This window comes from Plutella xylostella, chromosome 23 (assembly GCF_932276165.1).
Source record: "Plutella xylostella chromosome 23, ilPluXylo3.1, whole genome shotgun sequence".
Taxonomy (NCBI): domain Eukaryota; kingdom Metazoa; phylum Arthropoda; class Insecta; order Lepidoptera; family Plutellidae; genus Plutella; species Plutella xylostella.
The window spans coordinates 4,122,537-4,135,262 of record NC_064003.1 but is presented as its reverse complement, the minus strand read 5'-3'; the positions used below and the strand labels follow the sequence as shown (position 1 = coordinate 4,135,262).

The 12,726-nt window shown below is 36.7% G+C and overlaps 1 protein-coding gene and 1 long non-coding RNA gene across 2 annotated transcripts in view; both read right to left on the bottom strand.

Moving 5' to 3' along the window:
- The window catches only part of LOC105388960, a 147,751-nt gene that overhangs the window by 11,304 nt on the left and 123,721 nt on the right, over positions 1-12,726 (bottom strand). The gene's annotated exons all lie outside the window — the stretch shown is intronic.
- On the bottom strand, positions 9,599-10,889 carry LOC125490370. Its single transcript, XR_007267638.1, has 2 exons — positions 10,187-10,889; positions 9,599-9,954 (listed from the first exon to the last, which is right to left on the bottom strand). It is a non-coding gene; the product is annotated as an uncharacterized LOC125490370 (long non-coding RNA).

Sequence of the window (12,726 nt, the reverse complement as noted above, 5' to 3'; positions counted from 1 at the left end):
GTTAGGGAGACGCTTTTGTTCGTGTAAATTTAGTGGGTTGTGAGTGGAAGTGCACAATATGAGAGTTTTGTGTGTAAATTATTGCGATTATTGATCGAGGAGGTATTGGAACGTTTCTTTTAAGATAGGTATATTTCGTAAGGCTATTTAGAGAAAAGCAATACTTAAAAATCGGTTCATAGTCATGTTACTAAATTTATTGAAGCTATCAATGGCGCATTTTTTCAATTTAAATTCTTCTCAATAGAATAACATGGTTTTTAATTTCACAATATGCATATCAACATTTCCTACGTATATCCATAGTTACAAAATTTATAAAGAATATGTTAGAATAAAATTCTCGATAACTACTACTATTTCAGTTTCTAAAATAAAAAACAAAAAAAAATATTTTACAACTCTATACTTATTTTATTTTGTTTGTCGAAATCGTTGACCTTTGTGTTTTAAATAACAAACCGAGCTAAACGTTTAATCACCACGTTGTTGGCAAACCAAATCCTTTGTGGATCAGGTTCGAACTTTGCAAGCATTCTATTGATTTTCACCAAGTTTCTGTTGCGTACGTACTTGTACATGTATTTTAGATTTATGATATTTTCTCCGGAGTGATTTAGAGTGTCGAACTTATAACTCCGTGTTTACTTACTTTATAAATAAAGTTATATTGATTAGGTACTAATTAATTAAAGATTGTATTTCATTACTTACATACAAAAAACCTCATACGTCCTTAGTACACTACTATCAGAGCAAGACAGCGTAATATTATATTCGATTTAATTTTTGTCTTCAAACACGTAGTTCCCCTTATCAAGCACGTCCATTTGCAGTAATTTGCACAGAAAGCATCCCATTTCCTAAACGACCCATATTAATATGTTTTGTGGTTTTCTGACTCAATTACAGATCCACTACATGTCTTCAAGGATTCTAGTGATAAGGTGTAATTAATGCAGGATGGTGTCGAAAACGTAGAATGACTGTCTGGTGTTTTTTCTTAACCGATGGAGCAGAAAATCAATGCAACCATACTACTGCATTTACTCAGCACTCAACGTTGTAAAAACTCGTACTTCGCATGCTGGCAAAGGGAAAGTCGGTGCTAAATTTTCACACACACACTCACGCCTGGTACTAATGTACTCCCTTGCGGGGTAGGCAGAGGTGCATTGCTGCACCCACTTTTCGCCAGAGTGTTATGTTAGTCCCAATAGGGGGCGGGCCTATTGCCATTTTACGGGCACATCCAAGACCCGAGAACAAATATCTGTGTTTAAACAAATATCTGCCCCAGCCGGGAATCGAACCTGGGACCTTTGACACAAGAGTCATCGCGCCATCCGGTCGTCGTGCTAAATTTTCACCCTGTTTTATACAGGACTCATTTTGAAACATCCTTCGTGGGTACTGGCTACTTATTCTCGTCCAGTAGCTATTTAGTATCTCTCGAAATATAGCGCTGAGTTATGACACCAAATTTATAAAAGCATTTTCACCTTTTTCCTCCTACTGAAGAATTTTTCTCCACCTGCGGTTATCTTAAAAAAAAGGTAGAGTACTTATTTTGTATTGTTTCCGTAAAATATGTTCGCTTGTGATATAAAAAGCGTCTTGGAAGGTGTACTATTTAATTCTACTAAGTATTTCTATTGTTATTTCAACGCCAAAAATAATCATTTATTTATACCTATTCTAAAGTTCCTAAAGGCATAACGTCACCTTAAATCGTAAACCGCCCAACTCCACGCGAGCAAATTTTACAGGAGACAAAAAAAACTGTTTATTTTGTACTTCTACTTAGGATACCCCCTAATATTTTGTTGATACTAGACTAAAAAAGTGGTTGCGCATTCAACGGCGTTATGAAAAATTAGTTATTTTTATCGCTTTATACATAAAATGGACTTACGATCTTTTCCCAATCTCTATGTGAATACTATTATTGGAGATACGTGTTTTTCCTGGAAATACGAGTTTTTCGGACTTCGATTTTGCATAATATTGTTCTCTTTGATGGACTTACGCTATTCAAATATAGATAAATCTCCCAACCTTTTCCTATTTCTTCAAATTTAGAGTATTATTGATGTACTTAATAAAATGATTATATAATCAGCAGTCATCGTTATAAGCAGTAGAAAACATAAATCAGTACTAGGAGGCCATGGTCCCGGCGTTGCCGTTGAATCCCTGGTGGTAAGCACGCTGTTTCCCAGGGACTAGGAACATCATCACGTTTTGTTTAATGGTGAAAAATAAAGAGTATTCTATTCTATTCTATCATCTGGCGAGCAAGGAGTGACGGATCTAGAGTTGGAACGGAGCGCAAAAGACTGTTCCTAGCCCCGATGGAATACCAGACCGCGTGTGAGTGCTGGCGCTCAAAGCGAATTTGTACAGAAAGTTTATCTGTCTGTTGAACAGCAGCCAGAGTGCCAGTGAGGTGTCCACTGACTGAAACGAGGCCACGTTAAAGCTCCTGAAGAAAGAAAGCAGTCCTGCAGATTCTTTTTCTATGTACAGACCCATCTGCCTGCTATAAGAGGCTGACAAGCTTTTTAAATTAGTGACACCCCTGGATGAACGGTCATTACCTTTCGGATTGTCAGTTTGGCTTACGAAATGTACAATCGATAGTGGATACAATACGTATTAGTAGAAGTACTTCTATGTTCGTTCACTGTCAGAGCAGGATGTGAACCGCGGGGATAGTTGCGCTGGGTGTTAGATTAGACCAAGGATTAGACATGGTGTACCCGTTCAACTCTATCCCTTGAGGAACCTTCAGGGCCTCTCTTGAATACCATCGGCCGATCCTACCTCCAGCAAATAGTCAGAGGTCCAACTGGTACAATAATTACCCGATAAGAGAGGGTTAATGTTCGCAGAAGGAGGTCAGTTGTGGAGTTCCACAGGGGTCGGTCTTGGACACCTCTGCAATGTAACTTGGCATGTACAATACTATCCTGCAAATGAAGCTCGCAAATGGCGTTAGCACAATTCATTCTGCTGATCTCCATCTTCAATGTGTGTCACATTGAAGATGGCTGAGAGAGCGACCATCGAGGATGATTTATCAAAGACGATAGTGGCATGATCCACCGCCTAGGCCTTAAAACAGCGCCCCTCCTGATATCCTACAAACTCCTAATGTGCAGGGAGCCAACAGATCTATCGGTGCGGGTTAGTGAGGTTCATATTGCTATAGAACGGCACATGTGCTACCTCAGCCTAGTCGTAGATATTTGCTGGTCATTCAAGGAGCATTGCAAGATGTTAGTTCCCCAGAATCAAAGAGTAGCTGGTGCTCTACACGCCATGCAGTGCACGGGCTACTTTCAAATCTGAGGGCCCTCGCAAATGAGTCCATCGCATCTATACGGGTGCCGTGCAATCTACTGTCCTTCAAGGAGCACCTATCTTGTCAAGTCGAAGAGAATGACTGTGATGAGATCGGTTAGAGGAGCCATGGATTCGTCAGCAACGGGTTGCAGCAGCCGTCCTGTCTTGTTTGCAAAAAACCTATATTAGTATGTAGTAAAGTGCTGATTCCAACCAAAATATACAAAATATTTTGTTTGTGATATACGCGTAACTTTTAATTTAAGAGCATAATATTGCTAAAAAAAATAGCAAAATTTAACTATAAATTGATCAATAAGAATGTTAAGTTCTATAATTTATTTATGTAGTAATAAAAACAAAGCCAAACACATAGTTTTATTGCAAAAATGTACGTTCACTCCCGCCTACATCGCTCGTTGTATGGGAGTAGGAGGAGTTACGAGGTTTTATTGTTTAAAAATCACGACTTAGAGTTAGGAGGAAAACGAAAACTAAATTTTCTCAGAATTCAAATTTTTTATCGATTTACGAGTAATACGAGTAGATGCGCCTTGAAAAAACGCTTCTATTGATACCAAAAAGTCAATTTCGCCAAAAAGTGGAGTTAGGCGGTTTACGATTTAAGGTGACGATAAGGTGAATATTACGATGTGCCTACACTTTCGCTGAATTTTGAAAATGGCTCGAGCGTTTCAACTTAGATTGATATACGCCTGAACAATATCTGAAGTTCTTCGAACAATAAGTAAGTACCTTTCGCTTCGAGCGTTTAGAAGCTTTTCCTATCAATAAACCTACCATCGGGAAAGAAGGAATGGAGAAAATGGCCCTGAGTGCTGGAGTTCCGGTCGCACTAAATAGCTGAAGATTCTGACGCTAATGGTCACTGGATTAGAAAGTAGTCTAGAAATGGTCGCTACATATTATGTCCATCTGGAGATTTGTAGAATTACACGGGGTAACTAGATATGGTGTGTATGTTCTAGGTGTAGCCCATTGACTAGTTATTTCAAAACAAGTACTTAGCTATAAAAACGCTTTGCTTCTACCAAGGTTTCCCCGTTAAGGACTCCTATCACTTTTTTATATTTCAGTAGTTATAATACTCACTACTCACCCTCAAGTACTTTCACAAATAATCATAAATCATCATAACTTGTGAGCCACCGCACTCCACTAACTACCATTGGTAGCAGTACTTCTGTGAAGTTTCAAGGGAAATAACTGCCTAAGGAAATACTATTTCCATAAAACATGTTTAACAGTGGTTTTATCTTCAAATTCCGCACTAGGCGAACCTGTATCGCGGAATTTATACAGGGTGTTGCAAAAAGGGTATACTAACCCGAAACCAGCATGTGCAGCATGGTATACCTAAGCCCGAAACTGATATCAGAATTTAAAAATTCGCGAAAAAAAAAAACATTCTCCATAGTAAAAAAGTCACGTGACCAACTAAGTTTCTATGAAAAATTATAAATTTTTTTCGCGAATTTTGAAATTCTGATTTCAGTTTCGGGCTTAGATATAACATGCTGCACATGCTGGTTTCAGCTTAGTATACCAATTTTGCAACACCCTGTATAATGTTTAACATAACAAAATAAATCAAATAAAATTTCTAAAATTTTGTATAGTGTTTCCTCATATATTACACTCACGAGCAATGAAAAAGTTCCAACGCTTAAACGGCAAAATACCAGCTTAATAACGCCGTTGGCAATACTGAATACTATCAACTAAAAACGTAAGTATTTTGATCAAATTTTAAGTTAAATGTTTGAAATAATTGGGGTCGTTAGAAGCACAACCATCCTAAGTCCTAACTAATATTATAAATGCGAAAGTAACTGTGTCTGTCTTTCTGTCTGTCTGTCTGTTACTCTTTCACGCCAAAACTACTGAACGGATTTGATATACACATAGTCTAGACTCTAGAGTCTAGACCCTGAGAAAGAACATAGGCTACTTTTTATCCCGGAATTCCCACGGGAAAGCTTTTTAAAGCGAAGCGAAGCTCGCGGGAACAGCTAGTAGGTACTATAAAATAGGCATAAAGTCATATTTTTGTTACATGTTCCTTCCAATAGTTTTAATTTCCCTTCTGCCATTTGTCGCCACGTTCAGCCTACCTGAAACATACGTGTGTGTGAGTGTTTCATTAGCGCCGCGTCGCGCTATATTCCCTCCCAACTAGCACCGTAGCGTTAAAAAAACTCTCATATCATTTGTATAAAGGTTCCATTCGAAAATTAAAGTGTTAAGACATAGCTGTATAAGAGTGTAGGAGAGTGCTCTAACTCACTTATAACCACGAAAGAGGCCCACGATTTTGAGAGTAAAGGCTTTAGAAAGTCTGTAAAACGGTGTCATTGAAGTGTTTAAGTTATTGAAAGCCTGTAGTACGGTTTCATTAAAGTGCTAAAGTTACAGTATTGTGCAAATTAATGTGAACACGAGTGAAAATTTGAAAAAAATACATTTATTACTTCTAAAATTAAAAAAAAACAGAGATATATTAATACAATTTAAGTTATTTTAATAGAAAATGTGTCCTCCCTGGTTTTTATAACTTCTTCAACACGTTTTGGCATAGAATCGACAAGGTTTTAACAGTTTTCTGATATTTACTGGTCTAAAAAACTTGTATGAATTACAGCCTCAATCATTTTAGTTTTTCTTGTGCAATCCGTTTTACGAAGTCTAACTTTCATAATGGCCCACTTATTTTCAATGGGATTAAGTGCCGGTGAGTTCTCTGGCCATCCAAAGGCATGATATCTTGTTGTCCTTGAAATATTTAGGCATTATCGTGGACACGTGGAATGGAGCCGAATTTTGTTGAAAAACTTATTGACCGTTATCATCAAAATATAATGCCTTTGGATGGCCAGAGAACTCACCGGCACTTAATCCCAATGAAAATAAGTGGGCCATCATGAAAGTTAGACTTCGTAAAACGGATTGCACAAGAAAAACCAAAATGATTGAGGCTGTAATTCATACAAGTTTTTTAGACCAGTAAATATCAGAAAACTGTTAAAACCTTGTCGATTCTATGCCAAAACGTGTTGAAGAAGTTATAAAAACCAGGGAGGACACATTTTCTATTAAAACAACTTAAATTGTATTAATATATCTCTGCTTTTTTAATTTTAGAACTAATAAATGTATTTTTTTCAAATTTTCACTCGTGTTCACATTAATTTGCACAATACTGTACTATAGAAGAGCGTTTAATCACTCTCAGCTAGAACTTTTACCGGTATAGTTGTAGTTGTAGAATGGTTATTTGACACCCTGACTCTTATTTGTTTGGTAAAAAATGGTTAAGTGAGTATGTTACCGTTTTTCGAATACACTTTTACCATACAAGTTGTATGTGTTTGAAAATAATAGTGTCAACAGTAATCATGCGCGACAGTATTAAAGTGACAGTATTGATTAATACTAAATAACAGTAAATATAATATATTAACTTGACTTAACATGTTTTTTGAATTGAAAATAATATGCCATTGTAATTTTACTGTAATGTATACCATATTCCCCACTTCAATTTTAATGCGCTCCGAATTTATTAAGGATTTCAAAGCAAACATAAGTAAATATAAAATAGACGACAAAATTTTGTATTTTTTTCTATCCTTGCTGAATGTCCATTAGTTTAATAAATCGATTGGCATGACTGGAATCACAAAATTCACGTAAATAGGTAAGTATTTTAAAGCAAAATATTGTTTATCCCAGCAATTTATAGGTTAGGGCGCCAATGCAAATGGCGAACTTACATTTAAGATATATAGACTCACCTAAGTCATCTATTACACTTTTTGAAATAGAACACCCTTAGCCAAGGGTTTTATGCAGTCTTAGCCGATCCGAACAGTCTTGCTTAACACCGTTACTTTTACAGTCTACTTGCCTCACGCAATAAGCGTAAGTTAAGTTAACCTTAAAGATTAAAACTGCATTGTTGAGTTTTCCAACACTGTTAGAATCTCGTCTCACTGCGCTCTTGACAAAATCTCTTTTACAACCAATTCCTGCAGTCTAAATTAAATATGACACCTAAAGATTTATATGAGTATTAAAGGAAACCACTTAACAACCATAAGTGTTAACAGGTGTCAGTGAGCACTCTTGTATAGCTATAGGTTCTAGAAACAGTTTGAACCTATAACATCTTAATTATAATTGCTTTGACTAATACCATTTTAACTCTTAAACCTACTGTTAACACTAATTTCATTTTTTAACTCATCTTTATCGCTTTATGTTAGAACTGAGATAATTATAACACAGTTATACAGGTTAAAGTTATAATAATAGCTGTAACTGAGAGTACAATGTTTGTTGGGCTATTATCGGGAATCTTAATAAATCACCGGCAACACTTACTGCGGTGCGGCTGTACAGGAAATGGTGTCGACTTACTTGTGTGTGGAACAGTAACATGTTTCTACACCAAGATTAAGACTGATGCCAGCAGTAGGTTTTTGGAGGGTTACTCTATACAGTGAAAAACGACCGAACGAAGAGCTGTCATGAAATCGGCACATTTACAAAGAGCTAGAGTCGTGGCTCGCGCAGCAGATCTCTGAAACTTCGTTATTCGTCTCATATAGAGTGCCCCTCCTGTATTTTTTTTTCATCATCATCATCATCATCATTAAATTGTTGTTAGCTGGCGTAGCTAGGGTATTCAGCGACTGACTACTGAACTGACTGGCTATTCTCTCTCCACGGTGACAAACCCTTCTTCTACTCTTTTGTATGTCACTGACACACAAGAGTAATAAGTAGAGTTAGAAAAAATTGAGTCGTGGTCGTGACTGTTCGCTTCGTTTAGCTCCAGCAAGGGGAGCCTCAAGGAATTTATTGAGTCCCAATCGACTGTGGAATTAATAACTTGAGTTCATACACATTATACGCGGATTGGATCACGACGCTTTGAAATTATGTGCTAACCTAAATCTGAATTACAACCTACTCGGGAATAAATAAGCAATTTCATGTGTGAATGTTATTTATAAACACACCAGTGTTTTAGATGGAGCAGCACGCGTAGCACAGTATGGCGGTGACAAGATATAAATGACAGCTAGTTGCAACAAATTGTGTGATACCAGTTGTCCTCACAAACGCTAACATGGCCAACACGAAATAATCACTACAAGATGTGAGTTACAATTTTGACAGCGAGATTGGAAGATTTGTCTTATTTCCTAACATGGGTGTACCAATTTATCCACACATGTCTCAGTTTGACATTTGTTTAGGTAGCATTATATCACTCAAGTTCGAAGGTGGTGATAACATGTGACACAAATAATTATTTGTTTAGTTTTTGTTAATTTCATCCTTGCTCTACAAGAAGAGATGCAGGAAAGGAAAATTACTATATACTTATAGGGAGGATGATCCGGGACTCTAATAACCCGTTGAAAATGCTTTAAAAACAACATTTGTCAAAAACACATCCTCTTTTTTATTTGACTAAAATTATACATTATTATTATTTATATATTATTAGTATATTACTTGTATGTAGCGGTTTTAGCTCAGACGGGTAAGCGCCCGCCCCTCACGGAAGAAATGTGGATTCAAATCCTGTCGCTCACATGTGCTAAGAAGTTAGATAGATAGACATTAATTTGTTCCACTTAAACATTTATACAGTTAAATTAAGAAATGTGTGTGTTGAAGCAGACCAAAAGGGAAGCAACTCAGTGCATATGTTTGCCCTTAGGAACAAACCACTGATTTTCAGTTGTCTCCCATATACTTTAAGTTTGCCTATTCACGTCAAAGTATGTAGGTAATGAAGTGGCTAATTGAATAGTTTGAATGCTAAATGTGGAGTTCACGAAATGTAAATCATATACATTTAATAAGTCCGGCACACCGGGCAGTCAGCGACTGATGCTATGATGACTGGTTGTCCTTTCACCACAGCAACAAACCCTAGTCAGGCTTTATTATTTATCAACAACACACTAACTAAAATGAAGTGGCTAATTGAATAGTTTGAATGTTAAATGTGGAGTTCAAGAAATGTAAATCATATAAACTGTACATTTAATAAGTCCGGCACACCGGGCAGTCAGCGACTGATGCTAATCCTTTCTCCACAGCGACAAACCCTAGTCAGGCTTTATTATTTATCAACAACACACTAACTATAAAAAAATAAGTGGATATGCTAGCATGTACAACTAAATTAAATGGTTATAAAAATATAATATTTTCTTTAGGTAAGTAAAACATTTATTAAACTTTTAATTAATAAATTATAAAAAGTATACTATTTCACACACCATAAAAGCATATTAGGTATTCTTAGTTATCAACTATCACAATAATCAGTCTGAACTTGGCTTATATCAGTCATCAAATAGGTCTCATAGTATGTATGCCAAGTTTTTCAACTTTTTCAGTTAGGTGCCGCTCCGGTTCATTGTATCACCACAAGGTTGCTGATGTCATATTACCATCTTCAGGTGGTTTCTGCCAACAAGAGCTCTCCAACCGTGTCTAGGCCATCATTTTCTGACCGGTTTTGACCATCTTCCGTCTTGCCTACGAGCCAATTTCAATGTTCTGTAACAAACAAAAATGTTTCATTAGATTTTAGTTATACTTATGAACTAAGATTATGACTCCTATTGTCATCTTCACAATCATAGCCCATCACGTCCTCACTGCTGGGGTACGGGTTTCTTTCCAATGAATGGCCTAGTTGACCAAGTACTGCCAAGTGAAAAAAGTTTTTTGAGTTGTTTTGTGTGCATGTGCCCAATTATAATAACATGTGACTGGTACTGGCACTTACCTACTGTTTTTCCCTTCCATTGATTATATAAATATTATTCAGTCAGGCCGTGGGACAAGCATCGAAAATGATATTCTGCTGCGTCCGTCAGGATCCTTCCCGGGCTTTTTTCTCAAGGCCTTCTAGCTCCTGGGTCCGGGTAGACAGTGGGTGGGTCATCAGTCAGGTGCATGCTGTTTTTGTTCTTCGTCTCAGGGATCCGGTGCATCGGTAATCGTGCCGATAGCAGGAGCTCCCAAGGAATCTGAGCGTGCTTGGTCGGGAGCAAGCTTGGTCGTATATCATTTGATGAGACGATGTCCAAGAAACTCAATAAAGTAGTTTAATGAGCCAATATGAATCCATGGGGTAGCGCAAAGCAAAGTAATATTACCAAAATATTACACTCAAAACTCTCGAAAGCACCAAACAGTCAAAATTTTCTTCAAGTTTGACGTTTGGTGACATTTTAATTGTCAAAAAACCATAGACAATACAAACAACAACCACAAATGAGAGATTTTCGGAAAAAAATAACATTTGAAAAACCTATTTGCACAGAGCAGAAAAGTTACAGTGTCACTGTGGCTTATATCCAATCACACAAATGAAATGAGTCCCGTGTACACCCTATGCTAACATTTAAGACTGATATAAAAAAGTGACTCAATTTAAACAGTCACTTCACATGTTGTCTTATTATGGCCATACTAGCCGTGCAGGCAGTAAGCCTTATTAAATTTGCTAAGATACGTATACGATAGTGCATCAGATCTAGTACTTATGTTTAATTTAGGCACGGCATTATGTATCCTTGCATTAATTTAATGAAATCATCTTCAAAATTAAACAATCTTTTTATACCTAGGTGCTTGCGAGCGTTGCATCAAAGTATAACTTAAGGTAATTCTGAAATCTTAACCAGGTTATTCTACTTCCTTTAACAAATTCTATTATACTGAAGCCAATATCCAGACTTCAGATTCAGGAAAGAAGTGTTCCTTTGTGGTCTAACAGCTGTAGTGGCGCCTTTGTGAGACTAGCAAAGGTATTTTTATCTACGTCTTTGAGAGCTTTTATTAGATTTAAAACAGAACTACGGAGTGTGTAGGTAACCGTTATTTTATAAAAATCTAAAGTTGAATGTTGATGTTACATGCAAGTTACATGTTACTAAGCTATAGGCGTCAGATTAAACTATCATCTTGTGTACCTAGAAGACCCTTTTTAGGCGTTGTAAAGATTAAGATTTATAGCAAGGCTTTTCTTAGGCTCTGACTAGAGATACGGGGTAAGCTATTTTCAGGGATGTAACAAATCTTGTCTCTAGTGAAATCTAGTGAAATGCTGACATGTTTTTGCCCAAACGTATACCTACCAAATTATAATTTAACTTAAGTATTTGACCGTTAGGCAGTAAAACTTTATCTCAACGCAAGCATTTTCAATTCGGATAAAACCAGGTATAATCTCACAAACAAAAGACTTTGTTATTATTCTTAAAAAAAAGGAAAAAATATTTTCAATTTTCATTTGTTTATTTTATTCAGCTTAGACGGATGAGGAAAATTCTTCAAAAATTACAGTCCATTTTAAATGCGCATTCGTCATAAATATAGCGTGCGCATTTTGTTTAATCCATACATCATTTATGATTTCCACCACAGGGTTCCACACTTTTGATTAGGTACCTACCTAGGTAGAACATTTTTTCATATCTGTCCTAACAGTATAGTGGTCCCATTGTGCCCTACAGGTCACCGACATCGCCCGAGCGACGACAAATGACGACAATTTGCAACTGAGCGACCGACCGACAGAAGCGACAAATTGAAAGTGCGACGTGCAAATGTTTTCATCCCAGCGGGTACAGTGGAAGACATACTAAAATATCAAACAGTATGCTCAAATTAAGAATGTAGGTACTTGTACATAAGTAGGTACTAAAATAGTTTTCAACAAAATAGTGGTCTGGCAGAATTAAACAAGAAAATATTCTACTGATTATGAACCGTAGTCGAGTATTTTGCGCCACAAATCGTGAAATTTTTTTTTTTACGTATTAAATAGTTAAATATTATGGCGAACGTACACCATACACCAGCTGGGCGGTGATAAATGAAACATAATAAAGTTTCATTTTACCATATTATTGCCGCCAGTTCAATGTGCTCTTCAGTGTACAATGTACATACCTGCACCTACTCCTACTACCTATAGATACTGTGAGGTGGGAATTTTGTGGTCGTTTGATTGATTCGTTTTGTTCGTGACCTTTGTCATTTAATTCGAAAGTGTGTGTGTGTTTTTTTTTGTGTGTGTATAGGCAAAAGCTTCAACAGTTGCTTTTAATAGTACCTAAATGATACCGAAAATATTGTGAGAAAATTTATCTAATAAAGAGTGCAGAAAGAATTAACTAGTTTATTTTAACAGAAATATAAATTACTAGCTGTTCCCGCGAGCTTCGCTTCGCATTAAAAGGTTTTCCCGTGGGAATTCCGGGATAAAAAGTAGCCTATGCTTTTTCTCAAGGTCTAACTAAACCATATCTGTACCAA